This window comes from Cygnus olor, chromosome 2 (assembly GCF_009769625.2).
Source record: "Cygnus olor isolate bCygOlo1 chromosome 2, bCygOlo1.pri.v2, whole genome shotgun sequence".
In the NCBI taxonomy this organism is placed as follows: domain Eukaryota; kingdom Metazoa; phylum Chordata; class Aves; order Anseriformes; family Anatidae; genus Cygnus; species Cygnus olor.
The window spans coordinates 114,101,053-114,124,872 of NC_049170.1; the positions used below are offsets into that span (position 1 = coordinate 114,101,053).

At 38.6% G+C, this 23,820-nt stretch overlaps 1 long non-coding RNA gene across 1 annotated transcript; it reads left to right on the forward strand.

The window, feature by feature from the left end:
- Positions 1–8,623: 8,623 nt before the first annotated feature.
- Positions 8,624–23,395, forward strand: LOC121066597. The gene is made up of 4 exons (XR_005817859.1): positions 8,624–8,722; positions 9,223–9,298; positions 10,010–10,078; positions 23,233–23,395. It is a non-coding gene; the product is annotated as an uncharacterized LOC121066597 (long non-coding RNA).
- The last annotated feature ends 425 nt before the right edge of the window (positions 23,396–23,820 follow it).

A 23,820-nucleotide genomic window follows, 5' to 3' on the forward strand; every position in this document is an offset into this window, starting at 1 on the left:
AATAAGCAAAGGTTTCTGAAATTTTGTTTAAGTTATTCTCTGTATTTGGGAAGGAGATAGATGATATAGATAGATTAGATATAGATAGATACAGATATAGATCACATATAGATATAGATATAGATTATATATCGCTTCTTGCCGAGGCGATCGGCTCCATTTGCTGAGGCGATCAGCTCCGGGGGAGACGCGTTCTGCAGAGGAGCGGGGGATCGGGACAGGCAGAACTTTTCGGCATCGAGGCCACTCGAGGGAGCCGCTAGGACCCGTCAGCCCGCGCGAGGCAGGCTGACGAGGCGTAGGCGGAGCCAGCAGTGCCCCCTCCCCGGCCGTTCAAAAGCAGCCCCTAGGGAGCACAAGCGACCAGGGCGGGCAAACAGGGCGGGGCGCGGCAGTTTGCACGGCGGTGCACGCAGGCAGGGCGAGCAGGGAGGGTACCTCGCCGGTCTTTTGCAGTGGTCTTTCCCTTCGGTACCTGTAACCTGCCTGCGAGGAACCTGGCCATGGTATCAACCAGGCAGAAAACCATGGCCTCCACATCTCTTGCGGCCTCTCCAGCCACAGTCACCAATGTGGCTACTCAGATGGAGGGCTCGGGAAAACACACAACCGTCCATGTCTTGGGCTGCAGGGTGTGCCCAAGTCTTCTGTCGGTATCTGACAGCAGCGGGGAGGGGTATGCCTGTGGGAGGTATGCCCAGGTTGAAGAGCTGTTCAAACAGGTAGCAGAGCTTCGGGAAGAGGTGAGCAGGCTCAGGAGCATCAGGTAGTCAGAGAGGGAAACTGACTGGTGGAGGTGTACTCTGCCCTCTCTGAGACAGACTCACGAGCCTGCCACAACACAAGTGTCTCCTGTTACGCAGAAGACAAAAGTTCCCTCATCCCGCCAGGCAGCAAGAGGAGACCTAAGCCAAGGGGGGGAATGGAGGCAGGTTCCTGTTCGGGGTGGTAGGCGATCCCTGTCCCTGCCCACCTCACGTTCCCATCTACCCTGATGTAACAGGTATGACGGTCTAGAATATGACAGTCAGAAAAACGAAGTAGACGAGGGACCATCCCAGTTGGAGAACGTGCCTAAGGCAAGGCAACCTACCCCGCACATTGCTACATCATCTGTCAAAAAAGAAAGAAGGGTTATTGTCATGGGGGACTCCCTTTTGAAAGGGACAGAGGGCCCAATATGCCGAATGGACCCTACCGACAGGCAAGTCTGTTGCCTCCCTGGGGCTCGGGTGAGAGACTTCGCTAGGAAAGTCAAGCGCCTGGTACAGCCCACCGACTACTACCCGCTACTGGTCTTTCAGGCTGGTAATGATGAGATAGCAACAAGAAGTCCGAGAGTGATCAAAAGGGACTTTAGGGCTTTAGGGCGACTACTTAAAGGATCAGGGGCACAGGTTGTGTTTGCCTCTGTCCTTCCGATAGGGGGGATCAAAGCGGACAAGCAGACTTGTCACATTAACACGTGGCTTCGGGACTGGTGCAACCGACAGAATTTTGGGTTTTTTGATCACGGGAAGGTCTACGCGACACCAGGCCTGCTGGCACCAGATGGGATGCGCCTCTCTCAGAGAGGGGTAAGGATTTTTGCTCAGGAGTTGGCTGGGCTGATAGATAGGGCTTTAAACTAGAGTCGAAGGGGGAAGGGGATAGAACCAGGCACGCCAGTGACGAGCTAAGGGATGGTGTGCTAGAATCAGAGGGACTGTGTCCTAGTGAGGCCCTTCGGTTGGATACACAAGGTGCTGCGTGTAGGGAGGCGCATTTGAAGTGCTTCTACACAAACGCACGCAGTATGAGGAATAAAATGGATGAGCTAGAAGTCTTGGCCCAGTCCCACAGCTACGACATCATCGGCATAAGCGAAACCTGGTGGGATGAGTCCTGTGGCTGGTGTGTTGCAATAGATGGTTACAGGCTCTTCAGGAGGGACAGGCAGGGTGGGCGAGGTGGTGGGGTGGCGATGTATGTGAAGAATGGGCTGGACTGTGTGGAACTTCAAGTTGGCGATGGCAAAGTTGAGAGCCTCTGGGTAAGGATTAAGGGACGAACAAATAAAGGGGATGTCGTTGTGGGAGTCTATTACAAACCACCTGGCCAGGACGACAACGCTGATGAATTATTCTTTGCAGAACTAAGAGATGCCTCGAGATCGGCTCCCCTCGTCCTAATGGGGGATTTTAAATTGCCAGACGTCAACTGGGATCACCACACGGCTGACACAAGCAAGTCCAGGAGGTTCATAAAGCACCTAGATGATAACTTCTTGGTGCAGGTGCTAAGGGAGCCAACTAGGAATGGCGCCCTCCTAGATCTGTTGCTGGAGAACAGAGAGGGTCTTGTGGGAGACGTGGCAATTGGCGGCTGTCTCGGTCATAGTGACCATGAAGTGGTTGAGTTTAGAATTTATGGTGACAGAAGGAAAACTGCCACCAAAACTTCAGCCCTGGATGTGGGGAAAGCAGACTTCAGGCTGCTCAGGGAATTAGCCAGCAAGGTCCCCTGGGAAACTGCTTTTGAAGGCATTGGTGTCCATCAGTGCTGGTCCATCTTTAAGCACTGTCTCCTAAAAGCTCAAGATCAGGCAATTCCAAAATATCGAAAGTCAGGCAAGCGGGGCAGAAGGCCAGCCTGGCTGACCAGGGATCTTCTACTGGAGCTTAGGTGAAAAAAAGTGTACGGCTGCTGGAAGGAGGGTCAGGCGATCATGAAGGAATACAGGGATGCTGTTCGCGTTTGTAGGGAGAAAATTCATGTGGCCAAAGCCCAACTAGAGTTGAAGCTGGCCATGACTGTGGGAGACAATAAAAAAGTTTTTTTTAGATATGTGAACAGAAAAAGGAGAACCAAAGAAAGCATAGATCCGATACTTGATGGGGAAGGTCTCCTCACAGACAATGACATAGGCAAAGCAGAGATGTTTAATGCCTTCTTCGCCTCTGTCTTCAACAATGATGATGGGCTTTGGGACCCAGGGTGCCCTGAGCTGGAGGACCATGACGGTGGGAATGACAAACTCCCAACCGACCCTGAACGTGTGCGGGATTTGCTGCTCCACCTAAATCCATACAAGTCCATGGATCCGGATGGGATTCATCCCAGGGGGCTTAAAGAGCTGGCTGACATCATCGCGGGACCTCTCTCAATTATTTTTCAACGATCTTGGGAATCTGGTGAGGTCCCATTGGACTGGAAGCTGGCAAATGTTGTGCCAATTTTCAAGAAGGGTAAGAAAGAAGACCCTAGCAATTACAGGCCTGTCAGTCTCACGTTAGTGCCTGGTAAAATTATGGAGGGGATGATCCTTGAAGTTATTGAAGCGCACCTGGGGGACAATGCAGTCATTGGTCCCAGCCAACATGGGTTCATGAGGGGTAGGTCCTGCCTAACAAATTTGATTTCCTTTTATGATAAGATCACCCATCTAGCCGATCAAGGAGGACCAGCTGATGTGATCATTTTGGACTTCACCAAAGCTTTTGACACGGTTTCCCATAGGATCCTACTGGACAAAATGTCCAGCATAGAGCTAAACAAAAACATCATACGATGGGTGAGCAATTGGCTGATGGGCAGGGCTCAAAGGGTTGTGGTAAATGGGGCCAAACTGGCTGGCGGATGGTCACTAGTGGGGTCCCTCAAGGCTCTGTTTTAGGGCCAGTCCTCTTCAATGTTCTTATAAATGATTTGGATGTAGGACTAGAAGGTGTTTTGAGCAAATTTGCCAACGACACCAAACTTGGAGGAGTTGTGATCTCGGATGAGGGTGGAAAGGCCTTGCAGAGAGATCTGGACAGATTGGAGAGCTGGGCGATCACCAGCCACATGAAGTTTAACAAAAGCAAGTGCCGGGTCCTGCACCTGGGACAGGGCAACCCTGGCTATACGTACAGACTGGGTGACAAGATGCTGGAGAGCAGCCCCGCAGAGAGGGATCTGGGGGTTGTGGTTGACTGCAAGTTGAATATGAGCCATCAGTGTGCCCTGGCAGCCAGGAGGGCCAACCGTATCCTGGGATGCATCAAGCATGGCATTGCTAGTCAGTCGAGGGAAGTGATTGTCCCACTCTACTCTGCACTGGTGCGGCCTCACCTCGAGTACTGTGTGCAGTTCTGGGCACCACAGTACAAAAAGGACATTAAACTGTTGGAAAGTGTCCAGAGGAGGGCGATGAAGATGGTGAAGGGCCTAGAGGGTAAGACGTATGAGGAGCGGCTGAAGTCACTGGGCCTGTTCAGCCTGGAGAAGAGTAGGCTGAGGGGGGACCTCATCGCAGTCTACAACTTCCTCGCGAGAGGGAGTGGAGAGGCAGATGACCTATTCTCTGTTATCACCAGTGACAGGACCCGAGGGAACGGTGTTAAGCTGAGGCAGGGGATGTTTAGGCTGGACATCAGGAAGAGGTTCTTCACCGAAAGGGTGGTCGCACACTGGAACAGGCTCCCCAGTGAAGTAGTCACTACACCAAGCCTGTCTGAATTTAAGAAGCTATTGGACTGTGCACTTAGTCACATGGTGTAAACTTTTGGGTAGACCTGTGCGGTGCCAGGAGTTGGACTTGATGATCCTTATGGGTCCCTTCCAACTCGGGATATTCTATGAATCTATACAGATTAGATATAGATAGATATAGATAGATATAGATATTGATGATAAAAGTATAGCTAGATATAGATATAGGTATAGATAGAGATAGATATAGAAATAGATATAGATGTAGATACAGATATAGGTGTAGAGATAGATATAGATTAGATAGAGATAGATAGATGATATAGATATAGATTAGATATAGATATAGGTAGATAGATTAGATATAGATACAGATAGATATAGATTAGATATAGATATAGATGATATAGATATAGATTAGATATAGATATAGATAGATGGACATGGACATATAGATAGATAGATATATACATTAAATAAATAATAGAGAGATTAAATAGATGATAGATAGATAGATACTATTCTGTGATATTCAACATCACACCTAACACCTTTATGACACTTTGATGCAGCTCTTTTGCATTTTAACTTAACCGTTTTCTTGTTGGTCTCTGGCAGATTGCTGGCAAAGTCAGGAAAAATCACAGAATGAAATATAAAAATAGCCTAACCTTCAGACAGTGAATAATATCAGAATATTACTGTCTCTTGTGTAATTGCCTTTAAATTATTTATAGATAATTTCTGTGGAGATGGATTCATCAGGCTGGAGGTGTCTGTGACATAGATATCTACATTTGGACTAGTTACCTTCTGTCAAAAGAAAAGCAGGCACATTTAAGTAAAGTAGATATAATCAAGTATATGAAAAGAGAAGAATTGTGCCCTAGATTTACCTTTTTTTCACAAATGAAGCCCACACATAAGATGTTTTCTTCATCAACAGGTTGTTTGATGTATCTTACTTTAGGTGTCATAAAATAGTTGCTACGTATTAACAAGCAGATACTCTAGGAAATTAGACGAGATCTTCACTTTGACATTTGCAAAGGGCCAGAACATCATAAAACATCATGTAGGATGTGAGATAAGCTTGACTATAAATGCATATCAAACTTTAAATATCAAAACTCTTTTTCTCTCTCACCAAGAGAGGGCCCTTGTTGCATCATTTAGTGGGAGACATCCCTGCCTGTGGCAGGAAGGTTGGAACTAGGTGGTCTTTAAGGTCTCTTCCAACCCAAGACATTTTAAGATGAGTCTATGATCATGATGCAGTACCTGGCTTCCCCATACTTACAACATAAACTGTCTTGGCAGTATGTATGTATCTCACCTAACCTAATGGTAGTGATACAAGTGGTAGTCTTTAAAAGATGTTTAGATGTAGAGCTTAGTGATATGGTTTAGTGGAGGACTTAGTGCTAGGTCAGAGGTTGGACTCAGTGATCTTGGAGGTCTCTTCCAACCTAGATGATTCTGTGATTCTGTGATTCTGTCATATTTTCATTGCCAGATAATTTCGATGATATCTTAAATGTGATCTATATATAAATTGAGTTTAAGCTAATTTGCTTAGTATTCAGGGAAAACTGGCAGCTGGTTCCCCTGCCCCTACCTAATTTTTAATGAAGCAGAGAGGTAGCTCTGATAAAATGCTGAATTTTAGGCTCCTTCTTGAAGCAGAATAATGACAGTATAACCATTACAGAACATTTAAGACACAGTCACCAAAGAAGGTTACCTGCTGAGGGAAAAGCCAAGGAAAGACAAATCTGGAACTAAATTTACAGTATATAGAACTGCAAAGATTTTCAACAGAACCATAGCTCCTACTGAAGGGCTGAGACTGGTTTCAATATTGCAAAACTGTCCCCACTACTCTCTAAATCATGGTGAGGTATTGTCTGGCAAGAACAAGGAAGAACAAATACCCTTTTCCCCTGAGCTCTGAATTTTGTGCTATGTGATTGAGAGGTGCAATATAAGTTCTCACTAGTGACCTTATGAAATTTTCTATTTGCGTATAGTGGGTTTATGTGGCAAGGTTTTGGTAGCAGAGGGCTGCAAAGGTGTCCTCTGTGAGAAGCGTCCAGAAGCTGCCCCATGTTAGATAAGGGTCAGTTTCAGCCAGCTCCAAAAGGGACTCACTGCTGCCTGGAGCCAAGCCAATAAGAGATGTTGTTTGCACCTCTGTGAGAGCAGGTTTAAGAAAGGGAATAAAATAAAAATAATAATAATAAAAAAAAAACTGCTGCACAACAGCACCTGGGAGAGTGAGGAGTGCAGACCAACAGTGAAGACACCAAGGTCAGTGCAGAAGGAGGGCAGGAGGTGCTCCAGGCACTGCAACAGAAGTTCCCCTGCGGCCTGTGGAGAGGCCCCTGGTGGAGCAGGCTGTCCCCCTGCAGCCCATGGGTCCCACATGGAGCAGATCTCCATGCTGCAGCCCGTGGAGGAGCCCCCAGTGGAGCAGGTGGATGTGGCCTGGAGAAGGCTGCAGCCCATGGAGAGCCCCCGCAGGAACAGGCCCCGGGCCGGAGCTGCAGCCCATGGCAGTCCATGTAGGTTCAGTTTGGGAAGAATATTTTCTCCCAAAAATATTTTCTTCTGTATTTTCTCCCCCTTTCCCTTTGAGGAGGGGGAGTGAGAAAGCAGTTGTGGTAGAGCCCACCTGAGTAAAACCACTACAATTACACTTCAATATCCAGATTACTTTTGTAGCTCCTTTTCTAGCAATATTCAAAGCTGAAAGAACCATCTTAATGGTCTGGAAGGAAAATTTCACAGAAAAAAATAATAGTAATAAAAATCTGGTGTTTAAAAATACATAAATAATATATGTATTTTTTTAAATTCCTGAATGTGAAATTAATTTATAAAAACAAAGCAAGACAACCAACCAAACAAGAAATGTATTTGATAAGACTATCTTGTAAGGATTTATGTATACTTAAAAAATTTACACTGTTGTATTTGCTGTAAAGAGATACATCTACTTTTCTGTGTAGCAGTATAATTACACTACCCTCTGTAGGAGTACATGTCCAAAAAGTATCTGGGTCTCCCAGAATTTCATTCAATAACTAGAAATATGCATTTTATAGGTTCCTAAAATTGTACCAGTTTAGTCAAATTTAAAAGAGAAGGAAACATTCTTTCATGTTTTTTTTCCCCTGGTTTCTCATTCTCTTCTTGTGCCTCTTTTGTCCAACATGTCTTCTATTTTTCAAATTAAAATAACTGACAGTGAAGATAAGGAAAAGAAGAAAAATGGTAAATTCTTTTTTTAAACTTTTTTCAGAACTTATTATTTATTTATTTATTTATTTATAAAACAAGCCTATTTACAGTAGGCTTCGTGGCTTTTGAAAATAGATTATTTATTTACAAGCTCCACTTTTTTTTCTTACATTATGATTATTCTATATACTTTTGCAGAGTAAAAACATCTTAAATATAAAATTCTACTAAAGCTCAATCTTCCTTTCTTTCACACTAGCTCCAAAATAGTATCACATATTGATTGGTACTCAAAATAATCATGTTTACAAGCAATTTGTTCATGTGCACACAAAAAACTCTGTTGCTATAATTGCCATGGGAGATGGCAAAAAGAAAGGGAATTTAGGCTTTATCTATTTATTTGTCTGTCCTTATGGTGTTTTAATGGAGAAAAACTATATAAATATTTCCATGCTTACTTTTTTCTTTTTCTTTTCAGAAACTAAATCTAGGAACTGGATACATGTTACCCTCTATATTTCTTGCAGTCTGGTGCACAAGGACTCTTTTAAGTTCATAGCCAAACTGTTTTATGTAATACAAAGAAATTGAACAAAAGAACGTCACTTTTTTTCTGAAGGGTGTTTTCTTTTTTTTTTTTTTTTTTTTTTTTTTTTAATGTCTCTTTTCTCAGAAGTGGAAGAAAATGTTCATTTATTAATCAAGGATGAAATCATGCCAACAAGAGAATAGTCTCATTAAAGTGAAGCATAACTCACTTTTCTCTGAAAAAAAAAGGTCTGAATATAGTTGTATGTTAAACTGAAACATGTTAAGTGACATACATTATACACAAGTGTCTGTCAAGCAGTATCACACTAAAATTTCTCACTTATAACTACATTTAATGTATTTCACTTTCTTTTCTTTTTACGTTAAAGGATATATTATTTAATTTTGACTTATGGTAACTTAAAAAGCCATTTGACTGGAAATGATGAAAAACAATTGATCAACATGACAATCCAGTGGGAGAAAAGCAAAGGTAAGTTGACCTTTTTAATTTTTTTCTCTCAATTCTGTATCGGTCAGAGTGGTTTAATATTTGTTTTTTACCTTTTTCATCTGTTCCTACATTAATTTCTTATTCCTCTGGGGATATTCTCTATTTTATTAAAAAATGCAGTAGATATGTCAGTGTTAAGCATGCATTTTGCTTGGCTAATTATTAACTGGTCTGCAAAACACAAACCTATTTAAAACATTTGATTTATTTTATGTGTTTAGGTGGAGAAGGGACGAGGACTTACTTAAACCATGTTTGATTAATGTATTTTCCTCAGATATTTTATTTCTGTCAAATATTTGTTCCTTCTATAAATTCACTTTGTGGATTGATTCAAGGAGCTTCAGGAAGAACATTCTTCTAGATCAATACATAGAGCTTTGATTTGATAAAGATTCACTTATACATGTACTCCTTTTTGGTAACAGTTTCTATTAAAAAGTGCCTTCAGTTGTGATGCTGAAATGATCGCTTTACAGCAAAACCAGACCTGGACTGAGGAAATCGAGGAGCAGTGCCTTTAAAGAGAACAGAGGTTCAAACAAAGTAATGAAGGTAAATCCTAGAATTGCAGGAAAATTAACAGAAAGAAATCAAATACATGAAACATATCCTTGCTCATTATTAGGTCACACACACACACACACACACACACACACACACACAAAAAGGAACATTAATCACTGATACCATCTGTTCATTTCTAATATAAGTTTGCAGTGATGATAGCAGTCCACTTTAGTTTCATCCTGAACAGGATGAATATTAGTCCAGAATGTGTTCTCATAGATTAAGTTTGAATTAATGGTTACTCATCTCCAACTTCAGTCATTTATATTTCTCTAACAGAGGCCTAATTAAATTAAGAATTTCCTCAGATCAGTAGTGTTAGAAAGTTACAGCTACTTGAAAAGTGCTTGGTGACTCATGTGAAATAAATCTGTCATGTTATTATACCAATATGGGTAGTCAAAGAATTGGGTCAAAATAAAATTAACACAATATTTTGCCCTAATTCTTATGTCTATTGGCTGAAGGCATGTTCATAATATGTAAAAGAGCCCAGCATAAACAGTCCTGAGTAAGGTTCAGAGTAATTGTTGGTTGACAAAACATGCGTCAAAATTGTGCAGAAACACTGGGACAGAACACAGAAAATACAGACCCCTGTGCTGGAGGGTTCTAGCTACCAAGCTATCCCTCTGAAAGGCAGTTTAGATGAGGTGCAGTATTATGCTGATACATGCATCTCCTTTCTATTTTCAGACTTACATTAACCACACCTGGATCATGAAATCCCTTCTGCAGTGAAGACCTTGAGGAAATCGTTTAGAGGTGTGTGTTGTTTGCTGAGCAATAATGGATTCCCTAAGTGGTGAATGATAGAGAGATTGAAAACACCCTTGTCCTCCACAGCTAGTACATGTAATGGTGGAGAGGATTTTAGTTTCAAAAGTTGTCCATTAGGAATCTATGATGATGAAGAAATTCATGTGAAACTAAATTAAACGTTTAAAAGTAGGATTTTGTATTTAGAACAAATCACATTTCCAAGAGAAACCTCTATATGTTCAAAGAGAACGAAGGTTATGACTACTGCCTCACAAGATGTATGTATGGTAGTATATATATTTCACTCTGGCACATTGTTTACCCAGCAGATCTTTTAGCTTGAGGGGTTTCAGCATTTTAATGTAAAATTTCTTGATGTACTTTTTATTATTTAACAGAAAGAGGCTGTCAAGAACATCACAAGCATTGTAAATTATTGTTTTGTGTCAAGATGTATATGCCACTGTCAACCCTCTTTGCAAACATCAGTGTTACTTTTTAGAACTGGAAAAAAATATTTGGATAATCAGAATATATTACTGAACAGGTATGAGGTTGTATCAAACATGCAATACATTAGATACTAAAATGAAGTACCTGGCTGGATAGCTAGTTGCACTAAACTAAACATTGTGTTTAGGGTATCAGACTACTACTGATTTCAGTCCTTTTATAAGCTTGATAGGATGCCAAATAACTTCTTTCTGTATTTAAAGAAACCCTTTATTTAGAAGAAAGGGTGAATTACATATGAAAAAAATGTAATCCCTGGGTGCCATCTATCCTTATGGGAGTGAGTAGTGAAAGAGAAAGGATAATTTCTACAGAATGATATGTTATCACTCTTTATTTCTACAACAAAAAATTCTGTATATTCTTAAATGCATAGCTTTATTTATTATTAAAGATAAATGTGAAATATATATTTCAGGAAAAGATCAATGAACAAACTAAAAAAAAAAAAGATGGAATAATAGCTTGTCTAGCAGTTTCTAACACAGCTTTGAAAGTTAGATACTGCAAAATTCATCAAAATTACACTCTCACATAAGACCTCAACAGAACCATCAAGAACAAACTCTACAGTGCTATTGTGCCCACAGGAGTTTGGTAACATAGCATTGTCAGCTGGAAGGTGTCTTTTTCTAGCACAGCTGGTATAGCTGTCATGGGTAAACTTTTCCTTTTACATAGAGGCGTGAACTATGCCAAAGTATTACTATGTGTTTTGCCATAGTAATTTTATTTTATTTATTTTATTTTATTTTAATTACTATGATGGATGAATTAAGTTCTGCATAAACACATGTCAATCGCAAAAAGGATAAGGTGAAATCTTATTGTAGTCTCTAATACATGCAAGACTTATGTTGCTAATGACAGAAGTGTTTACTGCCTATTAGATCTTCTACTACAGAATAGGGGATAATAAGGATAATACGCATTACGTTAGTTCCTTGTTTATTTAAGTCTACTAAAGAAAACAAAAAGGTAAGTGCTCTGAGCTCTAGGACAAACTAGAAAAAAAGAAGTGCAAAAAACGTTATCTATATTTTATATGAAATGTGCGTGAATTTCTGGCTCTGAATTAGTGATGTTTGCCTTTAATTCACATACAGTAAGACATTATCCAATTTTTTTTTATTATTATTATTTTTTTGTCACTCAACTTGGTAGAAATAGTTCCTGCATTGGCAGTTCATTACTTAAAGAAATACTGCTGTTCTGAAACTATATATATTAGCAATCAGAGTTAGATGGGAAGGTAAAAAGCTAAGGTCACTTTTCAGATTTGTATTCAACATTTATAGAACCATTTACTGTTTTGAAATATTAACAAATATTTCCTATTTTTCCTAAAAGTTTATCAAACAAGACACAGCCTTAACCCTTGGATATTTAAACTGACTAAAGATCAGATGTTTTAATTCCAAGTTTGGAAATGACATTTCTCTTTAAGAAGCAATGCATTTTGTTGTAGCAATTTGAGTAAAGATAAGAAGTCTTTAAGTAGGCTGCCAAGTTTTCTCTGTTTCATTTCTTATGATTTTTGCTTCCAACACAATGTTACAGGTTCAAGTCTCAAAGTGACATTCTGTAGCACACTATCAATAGAGCTATCTGTACTTTAGGTGACATTTTAAAATAAGCTCTCTGGCTGTTACCCAAATGCATGCTAAAATTCATAAAAAGCATTTTCAGATAAGAGTTGCAAATAATAGCAGTCTCATGGGCAGCATCTCTTGTCTCTATAAAACTGATAACCAAGATTGTCTGAGAGCTATTGCTGAGCACGTATGTAATGGCTGCTTCATTTTCTGCACTGTCATTCTGTAACAAATAACTCATTATCCTTCAGAGATATTCAATATCTGGGATTTGAGAAGCGTTTTAAAATCAAATTCTATTCAGAAGTCACTAATCTATGCCCCACAATCTTATGTCACTTACTGTAAATTAACTCCTCAATCCTAACAACTCTTTCACTCTTCGTATGCCAAGACAATGTAAGCAGATTCTCTGAACAATCTCCTTTTCAGTGATGAGTTTAGAAGTCAGTAGAAAAGTATCACACCCGGGCACAGGCAAGTAAGATATGTAGGTTACCATGAGCATAGGTGTTCTCTTAGGATCTGTCAAACACACAAGGTTTTTACTACAGCTCTGTTTAGTCCGGTAAAAAGGGAAGATTGTTTCACCCAGAGTAACAAGAATGAATAAGATCAGTGGTGTGGGCTCTTAGATACTGACCGTTTTGTAAAATATTTTACGGTCTTGAGTCATTGTAATTTTCCCTTTTGAGTCAGATTACACCCCCCCCCCCCCCTCCCCTGGGTGTGTACAGTTCACAAGTTACTTTGCTATGATATATATATATATGAATATTATTGTCAATGTTGGTGACATTTTAATGGTAAAAGCTACAGACTCTAAGTTTTTTATCTGTGTCTCATTAGACTAGGAACAATATGGGATGTCCCTATAACCTTTGTAGTATTTTGAACAGTAGTAAGTGTTTAGGAATTTCAGGACATCTTTAGGGCTTTAATTAAGAAGGCTTAGTTGACATACTTGAACATGAACAATACTTGACTTGAACAATAAATATATGTAAGATACTTGATAATATGGAAACTGTAGGAAGTGCAATCTGTATCTATCCCTGATTCTTCTCTCACATTAGTATTACACTGATAAACCATTCATTAGGGTTTCCACTGATCTTTGCAAAGGAAGAGACTGGAAAAATCAAATCCCTGTATCCTGAACCTCAAATATCTTTCATGTGATGATCTCTTTGTTCCTATTATGCTAAGAAAATAATTTATTTTGATTGGTGGGAACTACTGACCTACTCATCTTCAAAAGTATGTTATTTTCTTTGTTAATACATTCTTATTCTAGTACAGATAGTTGTATGATAAAAGGTTTCTGAGAATTTGTATTTTAGTAACTGATGGAATGACATTCCTGACTTTGTCTACAGTGTTTTGTGTGCTTTTATTTTCAGCAGTTGGGATAATAGTGTCTGGTAACTACTGTCCAGTCAGAAAATAGAATTCGAGTCGGGAAATATGATTAAATTCAGTTATCCCTTTGTGTATAATTCAGGTGAACTGTGTTAGAGGTTTTGGTGCTAGAGAGTTAATAGGCAATCCTATGTATCGCTTAATGCACACACAATAAGTTGTCCAAAGTCTGAGGAAAAGGGGGTAATTTATCTTTATCAGACTATGGCTACAGCTGTGTTTGAGGGAGTCTATGAGGTTGGAGGGCTCTAAATGGATTTGTTGTTGTATTGACTGAATTCTTCAAAAAGAACTTTTCTCAAAAAAAGAAAAAAAAAGAGAGAAAATTCCGGTAAAACAAAACAAAACTTCTCTTTGAAATTTGATCTAGCCTCAAGAAAGTGTTCCCATATATGTTTGAAATCCACTATTCAATGCCAGATTTGTAAATAATTTCCCCTTTTCAGATTTAGCCTGGCATCACATTTTTAATAATGTTACTGTCTAGACATCACCTGAAAGTGAAGTTACCAGACTTTTTCTGTAACATGTGATCTTCCATTCAGAGCCCAGAAAATTGATACATACTGGAAATATTTGGAAATTTGTCCACTTGCTGTGCTTTGAACTTGTTATAATGAAACTAAGATACCTTAATCGAGGTATTTTTTCCTACTGTACAATATTTGATAATGGATTATGGGAAGGTGCCCATTGATTCAGCATCTCATGATTTCTTTTTCAAATTAAAAAAAAATAAAAACATACAGACTATTTTTATTTTATTTTATTTTATTTTATTTTATTTTATTTTATTTTATTTTATTATTTTATTTTATTTCCAGGTCCCTTCCTGCCAAAAAAAAAAAAAAAAAAAAGCACTTTTAATGGAATTGGACTGGGACTGAGAATAATACAGTGGAATGAGATGGTGTTGAAGAGGGTTTTGAACAAGAAAGTGGAGGGAGTTGTCACGTGTCAAGGATAAGTGATTGGGTATAACATAGAGTTAGCTGCTGGATATGTAGTCTTCTATGACACAGAGGAGGTCAGCCTGTAAGACATTTTCTGACTTACTAAAAAAGATATGAGTAAGAGAATGAGTGATGAATGGCATTCCTTGGGTGTTGGTACTGGGACCAATGCTGTTTAACGTCTTTGTTGGTGACATGGGCAGTGAAATTGAGTGCACTCTCAGCAAGTTTGCCAATGACACCAAGCTGTGCAGTGTGATCAACATGCTGGAGGGAAGGAATGCCATCCAGAGGGACCTGGACAGGCTTGAGAGGTGGGTCCATGTGAACCTCATGAAGTTCAGCAAAGCCAAGTACAAGGTCCTGCACCTGGGTCAGGGCAATCCTAAGTACAAATACAGGCTAGATGGAGAATATATTGAGAGCAGCCTTGGGGAGAAGGACTTGGGGGTGCTGATTGAAAAGATCAATATGACCCAGCAATGCGTGCTTGCAGCCCAGAAAGCCAACTGTATCCTTGGCTGCATCGAAAGAAACGTGGCCAGCAGGTTAAGGAAGGTGATTCTCCCCCCCCCGTTCCACTCTCAAGAGACCCCACCTGGAGTACAGTGTTCAGCTCTGGGGCCCCCAACATTAGAAGGGCATGGGCCTGTTGGAGCATGTCTGGAGGAGGGCCACGAGGGTGATCAAAGGGATGGAGCACCTCTATTATGAAGACAGGCTGAGGGAGTTGGAGTTGTTCAGTCTGGGAAAAGAGAAGGCTCCAGGGAGACCTTACAGTGGCCTTTCGATACCTAAAGGGGGGCAACAAGAAAACTGGAGAGGGGCTTTTTATAAGGGCATGTAGTGATAGGACAACATGTAATGGCTTTAAGCTAAAAGAGGTTAGATTTAGATTAGATATAAGGAAGATATTATTTACGCAGAGGGTGGTGAGGCACTGGCACAGATTGCCCAGAGAAGCTGTAGATGCCCCATCCTTGGAAGTGTTCAAGGCCAGGTTGGATGAGGCTTTGAGCAATCCAATCTAGTGGGAGGTGTCCCTGCCCATGGCAGGGCAGTTGGAACTAGGTGACCTTTAAGGTCTCTTCCAACCCAAACTATTCTATGAGTCTGAATATCTAACCAAAGTAGAAAAAGTGTTAATGAAAAGAAATACATGAACAGAAAATGGATTATGGAAAAGATGGTGGTAGCACAAAATAGCTATGTAGTGCTTCAAAGGTAAAGACAATAAGTTTGAATTTTTCACTGAAAGAAGTGAAGGCAGACCTGTGCGGTGCCAAGAGTTGGACTAGATGATCCTTATGGGTCCCTTCCAACTCGGGATATTCTATGATTCTATGATTCTAAGTCACTGAGACTGATGGGTTTTTATGACAATATGTTGTAAAGACTAAAATTAAATATATATATATTCTTTACAAAAGCTCATTACAGAGGATAGATAGTCACACAGCAAGCAGTACTGTGACCTCTATTATTTATCTGTATCTTATTGAAATATTTCTTCTGTATCTCATTTATATATTTTTCCTTCATCATCTCTCTAATTGCAGGACATGCTAAAGTAATTAGAAAGCCCTTATGGTTCTTGTTGCATTTCAGTAATATGTTCAAGTAATCTGTAACCTAGAAGATCAATCCTTTATTTACATGGCAGGTTTTATTTGTCTGTCACATTTCACCATTTCCAAGGATTCACATCAACAAAATGCTATACGCAAGCACTGTCTGTATTGTGAACATTTCTTCACTTTCTTATGCTTATGTACATATACGACCTATGTGATTTAATTTTTGTCATACAGAAAAAGTATTTGCAAACAAGTGAGGTAGTTCCAGAGAAGAATCTGTGCCATTTTCTGCATAGCTAATATATATATATTTTTCCTTTAGGATGTGATATTCAGAACTGAATGAATCAGTAAACAAATATTCAGAGCTTAGCATGATTCTAACAAGCCCATATTGCTGAGACCACACACATAAATCCACCAACTGAAGTGACCTGAATAGGTCTATCCTTTATAATGTCACTACAAACAAAAGTGAAGCCTGAACACTCCTAATCACATTTTTATTATATCGTGCTTTGGACAAACAAATAAATTCAATACATATTGTTATTCCAAAGAGTTTTCCAGAATTAAATTAATTGCACTAGATGCCTTAATGGCAAGGAGAGATGTTGGCTAAGCAACTTTCTTGACTCTGTCAACAAAAGTTTGCTGTTATGTCAGAATTAGTGGCACACTGCCCTAGAAATGTTGCAAAACTAACCCCTTGGGACTGAAGGTTACAAAAACTCTTCACAGAATAAATATCTACATCTTGAGGTTTATACGGAATGGGAACACCAAATTTGGGAAAATTCATCGAAATGGGAACACCAAAACTAGAAAGCAAAAATGTGTATTCTATGTTTGTCATCAAGAAATGGCTTTAAACAGCTCCTCTACACCCTGACTGCAGTTATTATTTCTTTGATGCAATAACAACTGATGATTACTCAATTACTCTACAGACACACAATTTAGGTGGCAAAATTACTAGTCATAGGTAACTAACGTGGTTAGAATATACTATATTGGTGGACAATAACATTGAAAATAATCTGTGATTCTAATTTGAATGATATGCATAATAGAGACACAAATGACACATAAAATGTTACTGACAACACTGAACTAATGCATTTAACTGTTCTAGTTAAAATCCAGTATAGTTTTGGCAACTTGGGCCTGTGGTATAATTAAAACACATCAACATCTCTTCCTATTCTGCTTGTCTTTGTGATGCTTTAAAAGCTTACAAAGTGTACAGCCTAACAAAGTTAAGGACAGAATAACTGATAGCTGAGATCACATGTAGCAGACAGATTTTGAAGATTTGTTTGGAAAAAAAATTAAAAAATAAAAAAAAGAATCAACATATCAGCAGAAGGTTTTAATGGCAGACTGTATGTCTGATTTCCATTTCCAGCACAAATCCATAGGGGAACATGGGCAAGGCTTCCCGCTAGGCTCTGCTTAATTTCCAACGCTTGGGTCAGATAATTTGGGTTTGCCACCATCGTGCTCCAGGGAAGCGACATGCAGCATCAGCCACAGCATGCTGCTCCATCTGGCATCTACTCTGCTAAGCTTCAGGTGTAAGAATGTCCTTTACTTTCATTTTTCTTTTTCTCAAGCTTTTCTCTGGGTTTTAGGAAATGACAAGGATGGGCAGGTTGTTGCTTAATTTGTTTTGTCAGCATGACTTTTGGATTTAGATTTCCAAAGCTGATTAGGGGATTAAGATGTACAATTGCCACTGATGTTAACCTCCTTTTAGCTAGTTTGAGAATTAAAGCATGAGTCTTTGGGTTTTACAATTTAATGACAACATAAATTTTATATACAAATTATGGGATTCTGTAACAAGGAACATTTGGGATCAACTGTTTCTCCGTTTGTACTAAAAAAAAAACACTTTTGCTGGACAACTGGTTGAACAAGTCAAAGCATATAATAGAAGTAGAAGGTGTTCTCAAAAAAAAAAAAAAAAAGGAACTAATCCAAGTTTCTGAGTTTTAGCAATATATACATATAAACCTCAAATAAAATTCAATTAGCTTCATATTTCAGTGAGAAATAAACACCTGGGAACCCCAGATGAGAATGAGAACAACTTAGTCTTAGAAATGCTTTGAAAAAATGACGAACAAATAGAAAAATATTTTAAATAAAATATTAAAAAATCTGAATACAGATTTAAAGATTGTACTCCTAATGAAACAAACAACAACAACAAAAAAGGCTACACCATTCATAATGAAACAATATTTAACTTTTTTTTTTTTTTTTTTTTTTTGCATTTTGTCACATTGATCATGATTACAAATGTCAGACGAATCTGTATTTCCAGCCTCCATACGAAAGGTGCATCAAACACTACAAGATCTGGCAGCACAGTAGACTTTTGTTCCTAAAGAACAAAAGAATAATTAACTATATTGATGCCTGGAATGTCTGACTTTTCATTTCAGATATTCCTATTATTTCAATTGCATCTCTTATTATTTGTCCTCTGGACTGCCATAGAATTTGAATGCAAAGACTGAAAAATTTGTTTTGTTTTTCTGGCCATCATTGATATGGATGATTTGACTTGTTCTTTTCATATGTTTTTCACAGATATTAATTTCCATTAGGTCATGTCAGCAAAATAGAGCACTTAATTGTAAAGAACTTTACCTAAATTTCATTTCTCCTTCTCACTTCTCATAAAAACAGTTACTTTCAGCGATAATGAAATAGTACATGAGACAGCATTTCAACCTAATAATTGCCATTTAGGAATGTCAATTTATCATTGACAGTTTATGGAGTATCACGTTATGCACTAATACATATGAAGCATTATGGTGATCTTTTCATAGAACCATCCAGAGTATGTAACAAAGCTCATTTAAGGAAAGAAAATAATGACAATACTTTGACGTGGTTGAATCTCGACTACACATATATATATATAAGGGAACGTCAGTCTTTTGAAAGTCCATTTCAATCTGTAGGAATGATGTACATAATAAACAGATTTGCAAAAATGAAACAGTTTAAATTTCATGATGAGGTACCGAGACGGGAACTGATTACTCTAGAAAGGTGCTTTTCCTTCATACAAAGACTTCTGAGAGGTGAAAAGTGCTGCTGATATTGTTGGAATTTGTCATGCATGCAATAAATTAATCTTGAAGTTAGGTTCAATGAGAATGGGGTTCTTATATTCAATGGTTTTAATTGTACTTTTGGATCAGCATTTTACCAGCATATTTAGTGTTTAAACTATAAATGCAGCCATTTCGATTGCTAGTGGAAAAGAATAGATTATTTTAGTCTCTGGAAATCTCATATGAATTCTTTGATGTATGTCTTCACTAACTTTGATTTTCATTTTCACAAATATAAATTAAACCTTGGATTTTAAATTAAAAAATATTATGTTCTTCATTAAATTGGAGGGAATTAAATTAACAAAAGAACAATTTTATGCATTAGCTTAATCTGACATTGTGTTTCTGATGTCAAAAAAAATCTTTTTGTACAAAAATCCTTTTTGTACACTCTGATGTACAAAATATTTTTATAGTCAGTACCGCTAATAGAATAATGGATATTACTTTATATTATAATATTATACAATGACAAGCAAAAGCAAGTTGAAAATCTAAGTCTAGAGCTGAAAACCTTTGTATGTAGTTTTATACCAAAATATTATTTTTGAAGGCAGTATTGTTCATAAAAAAATGAAACCATTTATGCATATTTTCCCAGTACTCTCTGAAGAAAAACAAAATAAAATAGGAGGAATGAATACAAACAAGGAGCCTAGTATGAAACTTATTTTACAAGAAATGTATTTACTCTGGTGGGATTACTCACACAATTACAGGAACACAAAAATACCACTAGTAATTTGCTGATCCTAAAACCAGGATGTGGATTTTCTCTAAAGTACTCAAGATGGCAGTGATACCCAGAAGACTACAAGCTCCTCACCACTGTGCCACAGAGATCCAGGAGACCATTGACAACCTAAGGGAGGCAGAACTAGCTCTGGTACCAAATGCAAGACAGTCAGTTCAGTGTGTGATAGAGCTCTAATCTGCTGTACCCTGCACACGACTGACTGTGTGTGATTAGACTTTCAGAGCTTGTGCTTGAACTTTGAAGTGAAAGCACTCTAATGGCCCACCTCTGCCAATGCTTTCTACCACTCTCAGTGGCCTCATGCATATCTGCTACGTTTGACATATAGAGGATTTATTTTGTGGAGAAGTTTCACCCAGAACCTTTTTTTCTACCTCTGCAAGAAAATCAAACATGCAGGAGAGCTCTTTTGTGGTGCTCAACTCTTTGTTAAGCTGTATTTAAAACTTATTCGCATGGCCAGACTGGGACACATGGCATAAACTTAGTTTTGCAGCTTATGGCCATCAAGGAATACTTTCAGAGCTACCACTATGATCACATGTTTTAAATATATATATATATATTTTTTTTTAATGTGTGCATTAATAGGTGCAGTTCCAAATATATCTCTGGTATATTCACTATCCAGGTCTGTTTAACAGTCTCCTTGTCAGAAGCAGATCTGGTACATACAGTTCCAAGTTACACAGCTGCAAATCCAATTTTGTTTGTATGATGTCATGATCTGTCCTCCTTGAAAAAGGCCATCTTTGAGAACTTTAACTTGCTCTGGGCATATAATGTTTTGTTGTCATTGTTGTTTGTTTGTTTTGTTTTTCATCATTGAAACAAATAGTATCTACTCCTAGCTCTGTGAGAAGTACTGCTGAGTGACCTTTGCCAAATTTAACTTTCAGCAAACCAAATTTAACTTTCATCTGTATACCAGTCTTCCTGGTTATCTTCGTAAACAGCCATTATCCTATACATTATGGCATCAGTCCTTCTGAGGAACACAACACAAAACAAAATCTTTTTCTTTTCCATCTCCATAGCCTCAGGTGGCATGTCAGGCTGCATCTATGCTAGTATACAAAATGGACGTAAGCTGTTTCTCTGCCCAGGGGGCCATGTGGGAGAGCACAGCCTGTCTTCCTATGTCGCAGCCTCTCTTTTCTCTCCCAACTATCATCCAAGCAGGGCAGCCTCATCCACGCTACCTACTGGGAACAATGCTTTTTCTTTTCTGTTCTCTGAAATGTTGTTGTTTGGGACAATGCTAACTGGCACAGGCTAAAGTGGTGGTGAGGTGTGCAAGTAGTTAAATAGTATGATAAACACCACAAGCCCAGACCGTAGATATGGAAGTTAACATTCTATACACAACGTATCTTCCTATAATTTTCCCAATGGATTAAGAGCTTTACTCTACTTTTTAGTAAAACATTTTTGCTTTCAAACCTCCTTTGCTTGCTTGTTTGTTTTTTGTTTGTTTGTTCTTATGGCTTTCCCTGTTTTTTTGTTTTGTTTTGTTTTGTTTTGTTTTTTTAACCTCCCTGGACACTGTATCTTCTCCAAAACCCTTTCTATCCTCCTAACATCTGTTTGCCTGTCTCCTAAATACTAATTCTCCAGAAATCCTGAGAAGGATATAGCCTAATCTCCTTGTTTTTCTCCCTTGGTGTTTTTCTCAATCCTTTTCTAAACTTGACAGTGTTTTGTCATCCTGTGGATACACAGCATCTCTGGGAGAAAAAGTATCTGCACTGACAAGTTGCTTCCCAAAACTAGACTAGATCATAATAGGCAACAGATTGTGGAGGCATACAAGAAATCAATTTAGAACGACTGCATCCTTTACTTCTGCACAACATAATTAAGGCCCATGACTGGTGAATCATTTGAATTACCCTGAGGTAATACGGTATTATACTCAAAATCCTGTTTATGGGCAAAGTAGAAGCATACCTTATGTACAAGTAAAACCATTAAATTTACTGTTAGTATAACCGAAATCTTAAGAGTATAGTCAGTATTTCTACAAATCTAATTGCTACAGGAAAATAAAAAAAATAATTATGTAGTGAAAATTGTTATACGTTTATTAGTTCCCTCCCCTTTTCCTGTTTTTATACTCATTCTTCCCCTGCTCCTCTGCATCATATCTCTGGTGGCTTCACTCTGTTTAGGAGTGTTGTGGTGGGTTGTCAGTAGCTGGAGCCCTTCACTGGGTCAGACATGATGTTCATGTTGATGGCTTTTTCTTCCCTCTACAAACCTATTGAGGTCACCTTTAGACATTTGCTAATGTGTTCTTACACCTTTGAATATTCATTACTGATTTCCAGCTCCATGTGACACCTGAATTCACTATATGCAGTGCCTTTAATTGTGAAAGACATTATTTCTTCTCTTTGTTACCCCTAATACTAGCTGTCGCTGGCTCCAGGTCTGCATTTCTTTAGTTGACAGTTGGTGAGTTGTTCATAGCTATGGGGTCTCCAATGGGGTCAAGCTTGTGCCTCATCCTATGCCTGCTCTCCTCTACCCTGCATCTTGTGTCTCCTCAAGTGCCAGGCACGTATTTCTCCACACTGCATCATTATATTAGAGTCATATCTCATTCTACCTAGAATAACTCGTTTTACTACTATCTATCTAAAACTTTGCCTGTACCACAAAAGGGTAAACAAAAGGAAGACAAATTAGCCATACATCAATTAGAGACATTGCTGTCACAATTAAGCCAAATAGAACAAAGTTGTATACAGCTCAGAAGTTTGGATAGAACAGATCTGACAAGCATCAGTCCTGAGGTCTTGCAAATTCAGCACAAAGCTTATGGCCTGTTACTAGCAATGTCAATACTGTATTATGGTTGCAATAGTTCTATCAAATCAATATTTCTATAATAATAGGGAATAATTCATATTTGGGAGAACAATATACATTATCAGAATAAAATTGAATATTTCTCTATGAAGCACTCACAAAAATACAAGATCCACACATATATTATCAGCCTTCAGCTGTAGTAAGTGATGAAAAAGTGCAATAATATGTAATCCAGAAACATAAAGGTGGTTAAACTGAAATGCTCTTGGTCACTGAGTGGAACAACCTGATAGACTGCAGGCATAAAACCATCAGCAGAGACTTCAGGGTTACAAAACAGTAAGTTTTTTCATTTTGTGACCACTTTCTTTTTGTCTTTTCAGAACAGTACAAAATCAGGGAGCTGTTCTACTTTTGCCAGGATTTCAGCTAACTTTAGTGAAATGAATATTGATACCAGATCTCACAGTGTACCAAGGCTTCCCTCATTATCTCATGATGCACCAGCCACTGGGTAGTAATATATGCGCTAAACTTACAGAAATATTTAAGAATGTAGTGGTTTTTGTTTGTTGGTTTGTTTAATTTTCTGGCTGGAATAACTATTTCTTTTCCACTAAGGGCTAAATAAGTCTTTCTGGTATAGCTGCCTGCAGATCTTATGTACTTATTTGTCTGTAAGACTCACTGATCCAGGTTGGCTGCACCCAAATGTTAACCTCATTGCTCTTGCCTTCAGATCTGGAGACCCTTGTTATCATTTGCTCTAAAGAGCCATGTATGGACTGTGAGAAAGAGGTATAAAAGCAACCTACAATTTTCATTTATTCAACTCTGTAAACTCTGAATGCATGCATTCATCTTTCTATGTAGGATGGCCTTATACAGGTGTTCCTGTCGGTACCTAGAATAGTGAAAAATGGGAAAGTTTCCTTTTTATCTTAGTGGACTTTTCATCAACTTGTTGTTGC